Below are 6,056 nucleotides of genomic sequence, written 5' to 3'. Positions count from 1 at the left end.
AATTACAGTCAGTAGCACAATTTCTGGCGAACTGCATCAGTGCAGAATGGGAATTTCGATGCCAGATGCAGCCTGCAGGCACTGGGGGTGCCTTGCTGCTTGCCTGGCCTTCACAGCAGCATTTTTGCACTGATTTCAGTGATTCAGGTTTTTTGTTGTTGCTGTTTTTTTCTTTAAAATTCCCATCAGTCGACAGCTGGGATCAGGTGGAGTTTGTCTGGCACCAACTTCTTCAAATCGGCAGCTATTTTAACAGATGTCTTGGTCAAAATAAAGGATAACATGAGCAGCGCAAGGCTGGGACTGTAAATCTGGTGAGAAATTGCAGTTTTGCTGGCGTTAAGAATAACTTTGATTTTCTGCTTTATTTCTTTTGGCTGGGGGCAAGGTGCTAATATTAATTTACTCTAAAATCTGTTTGACTTTATGTAGGAGAGAAAAGGGAGAAAAAAAATATATTTTTTCCCCTCTGCTGATTACATTTTTTTTGTTAATATTTAAGAGCCTGTAACTAAACAGGAGGCAGCTTGTTTCCAAGAGGGGAAAACACTAGCATCCTGCAGCTATCAGCAGTGTCTGTTGGCCAGAGACTAAACATCATCCACCTGCTTTCTAGACTCTTGACAGAGACACAGGATCTTTATATCCTTTCACCAAGCCCCAGACTCAGCAAACTATTTAAATATAGGCTTGACTGGAAACAGGAAGAGTTATGGAGTTAAAAAAAAAAAAGGCTTGCACACAGAGGGAGAACTTGGCTGAGGTCTCCAGAGCTACATCAGACCTTCAGTGTTTGCTCGAGCAGGATAGGAAATCACAGGCTCGCAAAGGCAATTGCTGGTGTCGCTGCCTGTAGTTTATTATGGGTTAAAATATTTTGCTTCTCTCAAAGGTACAGGGAGAAGCAGAAGGTTACAATGTGCCAGCGGCTTAAATATGTGTAATAAACAAGGGCACCTAACGGATGAGCTGTGCGGGGGATTTATTTGGTAACACAGCGAACCATCCAGGGACTCACCTCCTACATCTTGTTTTCCATCCGCCTAGCACGCCACTTGTCAGGAGCGTGGTGTCAGCTTTGTAGTGAATTAACCCAAAAGCAGCCCCTCCAGCGCCGTGGGAATATATCGTGTCACAAGCGCCTGAGCACAGGGGTGAGCCAGAAAGAAAAAGTAGATGGAAAAAGCGCCGCTCTCCATAATTCAGACTTCTTGAGCCAGGAGGGGCTGTCAGGCCATCTCGTCTGGTCTCCCATCTATCACCGCCCATGCAGCAGTACCCCAGCCCTGAATGCAGCTCCCGTGGCTTCCTCGAGCCGCCCTGGTGGAAGGGCGCTAGGGATCGGCTGGAGGTGCAGGAGCCCCTGTCTCCTTTGCCGTGCTCCAGCCTCCCTGGCAAAACTAACCACGGCTCACCGAGAACCACAGCTTGCTTCTCTTTAGGACTGTAGTATCTCCTTGAGGAAAAAAAATAATGCAGATGAATTTTTATCAATTCGTGTGCTTATCAAGTGGCACCAATCTTGGATTTTTTTTTTTTTTGCTAGAATGTACATAACTCCAGCTCCTCGCAATTTAACATATAAGCAGTGTGAGGGAGAATATATGGTATCTTTGATTTGTAGCAAAATCACATGCCAGAACGTATTATGCAGAACTGTGTTCGAGGTTAACCAGTATCTACCACTAACATACAGACCCAGAGTCTGCTGTTTGTTTCTCATTAAGATTTTGTCTGGAATTTGCATTTTTAGACTGTGCTGAAAGCTCTGTCTCTGTTTTGGGGACAGCACTAAGGTTTGCAGAGTGGTGGCTTGGCTCCCATTCAGGAGAGCTTCAGTTTCATCAGCTCCAAACTTGGGAAAAATTCATTTTGAAGCCCTCTTCTCCTCAAAGGCTCTAGCAGACACGTGGTTGGATTCCTCCTGATGTCACAGTCAGTTGAATAGACGGGGGATCAATCTGTCCCCCAAGGAAGCTACTCAAATTGACCTTTTTTTGTCCTTCCCAGTATATTCTCACCCTTGACTCCTTCACCATTGAATTCGTTTTTTTCCTCTCCCCATGGCAAAGGGGCAGCCCAGGACTGACTGTGCTCCTGCACAGACCTCGCCCCTTCAGGACACCCTTCAGGGACGTGCTCCAGCCCCACTCCCTGCCTGCAAATCCAGCAGCACTATCAGTGCACCCGAGAGTGTGCACTGATCGTGCACCTGAGCCCCAGCAGAGACGCAGGGCTAGCTTCAAATGGCCTGTGCACAGCGGTCATTTCATCTTCTGTGCCAGGAGGCTGGGATTATGTCAGTGAGCGACCGGTTGTGGACTTCTGGACCCTAGGAACGATGAGCAGGGCTGCAGGGCTGTTTCTGAAGGCTGCAGCATCCTCTGGCGGAGCTGCAAGGAAAGGATTGTTGCCCAGGGGAGAGGCGCGATGAGGTTTTGTCTCGCATTGCCGGGACAGTTTAGGGCCTCTTGAAATGTGCCGCAGTGTCACTGATCTGCAACGTGACCTTTGGAAGAGTTTTAAGAACAAGTCTTCTGTGGGGGCCTTCATTCACGCCCCAGATTTTAGGAATGGCTTCTCGTGGCCAGTCGCTGTGTCTGACCTCGCGCTGTGTCAGCGTCCGGAGCCCGGCTCCCTCCACGTGCTTGCCCTTTGGTGCAGGAGGCTCCCTGTGGGCTTTGGAGAGGAAGAGGCAGCCCAGCAATTAGCCTGGCACTGGGGGGACTGTGCTGCCACTCCTTCCTTCGCTTGGAGATGACCTCGGGCAAGTGTCTGCAAACCTCCTGGTGCCCGAGGGTCAGGACCGGTGTTCACAGGGGAGTAACCTGGCTCCAAACATCTCCCTTCTTCCTGCTCTTAGTCACCACAGTCAAAGCCCACGTCATTCACTCCCAGGCAAAGGAGGTAGATAAAATCTGGGTTCCCAGGCTGTGATTCTTTCCTGGACATTGCAGTGTTTAGGCTTAAAAGGACAAAATGGATGTCTGTGTCCTGCTTTATTGCAGCAGCCCTGTGTCGAGATCTCTCATCCCACACAGGGCACTTGAGTTCAGTGTTTTCCTCAGGCCGAGAGGATCCAGAAGCCTCTCTCCCACCTCCCAGCTGTTTCATCCCTCCTGTTGAAACACTGCATAGAATGGTTTGTGATTCAGAGAGGGTGAGTAAGTCACCTGTCCTCTCTCTCTCTCCCCAGCAATTAGGATGCTCAACAGGAATGAGGGAGATGGGGCTTGATCTTCTGCTCTAAGAAGCCATGGGGAAACATGCATGAGCAACCCCAAAGTGCAGCAGAGCACCCAGGACATGTGAAGGGTCAAGGCCCTTTCCTCCGACCTCAGAAACAAACCACTGGCAGCATGAAATCCAGCCTGCCCTGCTCCCCGGGGGTCTCCAGCGTGTGAAAGCAGCCTTCAGAGAATTCCTCCAAAGTGGGCCCACAAAGATTGACACACAGTACAACCCTGTGCAACGGCGCTGCCAACTTTTTGTAGTAATTCACTCAATCCTTGCGAAAGCAAGGCTAAATTGGACAGGAGTCTGTACTTCATCTTCTCTCCCAACTCCTCTGGGTGAGAACTGTTGAGCAGACCAGGTTTCAGATAAAGTAAAAGCAAACACCATTCCCTTGTGCTAAGATACAGGAATATTATCCTGACATTTTAGCATGGATCACTCATATTGCTGCTCATTCTTTCCGCTCCAAGAGCTGTATCTTGACAATAGAAACATTCTCCCAGTACAAACAAAATAATCAGTGCTGAAAACCAAATTCGTGGTGGAAGCACGCACTCCTCAGTGGGAAATATCTGTCAGGCAAGATTTACCTCTTGGCCTATATGAGCCTGAGCAAGTTGAATTTCCGTTAGTTATTTTTATTCTAAATATTTTTATTCTTTCTTTCCTACGGTAGTCTTGTTTCCACATAACTGTGTGAATATTTTCTAATATCTGGCCAGTAGCCTGATAATTATAGGATCCAGGTTCAAATTTGTGTGATAGAAGTACAGAAGAGAAAGGTAAACAGCATGATAAGTTCCAGTGATGTTGGCATCTTGGTGAGATTTTTAATTGAGGAATTTATTTTATGTTACCTCAAGGAATTACAATCAGCATCCAACATTCTTAAAAGACATTAAAATGTAAAGATTTAAATAAATAAATAAATAAATAAATAAGGTTTCCAGGAGGACTTTATCTGTGATTTGTCTTGGAGAAAAGATTTGTGTGTTTTAGTACTTGGCAGCCCACTGAGTGACTTGTCATGTCCATCAGCTGTTTAAAATCACTTCATGTGATAAAGGACAGCTTGCTGTGCTAGCGCCTGTCTAGATGACCATAACACTGAGTTATGGATGAAAAACAGTGGCTTGCCCTGCAGGAGCAGTGGTTGTGTGAGATGCAAGCCTCTCTTTGTACTTCTGCTAAGCCCAGATTTACCCCACCAAAGCTTAAGCACTTAAGTTAGATCCACAGCCGTTATAAACTCTAATCACTGGAAATAATCAGCAGCTATCCATACTGGGAGGTGTGGAAGGGCTGGATCTCATTGGCAGAGCAAGCTGGGCTGTGAGATGAGTGAAGGCATTTACTGATTCCGAGGAACAGCATGAGGAACCATTGGCAATGCGAGCACTTTAACCAGATCCTACTTGAGTTCTGGGTGAAAACAGAGACCCTTAGGGCCCAGAGCCACTTGACAAAGATACCTTTTCCTGGCCTTCTCCAGAGGTAACTCATGACAGGGCTGTGTCTTCTGCAACGGAGCAAGAGATGCATTGACAGGGCCTCCAGGCAGGACTACCTGCCTGTCAGTGGCCGGACAGCTCCAGATAGGTCAGTGCCCTTTGGACGGTCATGGGCGATTTCAAATCCAGTCACAAAACACATTCGCTGAGGTGCTGCTTTTCAGTTTCGGGTGTTTTCTCTGTTTAATGGTTTTAGCACTAATAGCCTTCAATGGCAGATGCAGTCTTTGGGATGTGTTTGGACAAGAACAGTGAAACAGTTCATTTTGAAAACGTGAAAACAAATTGTTTTTGATTCAATTGCATTTTTTTTCCGTGTTGTGGAAAGAATTGAACAAAAGCTATGTAAATTAATGTATTTTTTTCAACCAGCCCTTGGTAGTGAAGATATATATGAATCACTGGAAAAACAAAGTCCCCACAGAAACTGTTTGTTTCACTGTTGTCCAGCCTGGCGATGTAGACGGACAGTAAAGTACCAAACGCAAGCGAACGAAGTCCTGGCAGCCAGCTTGAAACCATTTTCAGAACTGGGGCCCTGAAACCTGATCTTCTGGAAGATTTCAACAAAGCTGGCTTGCTTTCTCACGGGAACAAAATGCTTTCACACAACTTGCATGAACGCGCTGCCCTGAGATTTTAGATTTTCTTTTTGAGTGTCAGAAAACATTTTAAAGCCACTTATTTCCTCATTTCCCTGTTGTCTACCCATATTAGGAGAAATCTCCCATCTCTTGTCTTCCCTGAGCAAGATGGTACCAGGGCCACCTGTGAATCTCTCTTATATGAGGAAAACCAGAACAGAAGTAAAGGAGACATTGGTGGGTTTAGGAGTTAGGAGAATACAATAACTCAGTAACCTTTTAGAAAAGAATTTACTAACTTTTAGAAAAGGGGGAACTGAGAGAGGGAGTTAGGGGCAAGTAGAGATAGAGTGCTGACAGCATGAAATTAGGATGGTGCAAATTAATTAAAGCAAGAAGCTTTGGGCCCCTTTACCAAGGTCAGTCTCCTAATAAGAGTGTGAGCCCATCTTAAGAAACTGGTAGAAATTGGTCCTGCAGATGGACAAGAGCCAGGGAGCAACTGAGTGCGCAAAGACAAGAGGTCAAGGAGCGGTGACGAGGAAGAGTCATCAATCTTCATCCCCACGACCCCTGACGACCGCCATCAGAATACACTGCGCAAGTGCAGATGGGAGAAATTGGAACTAATTTTAATACGAAGCGGGGACAGGTTATGATTATGTATAGGCATAGTGTGAAACTTCATGCATATGTAACTCTTTACTGCATAAAACCAAGGCAA

The sequence above is a fragment of the Aythya marila genome, assembly GCF_965140915.1.
Source record: "Aythya marila genome assembly, chromosome: 3".
Lineage (NCBI taxonomy): Eukaryota > Metazoa > Chordata > Aves > Anseriformes > Anatidae > Aythya > Aythya marila.
This window is presented reverse-complemented; position numbering follows the sequence as displayed.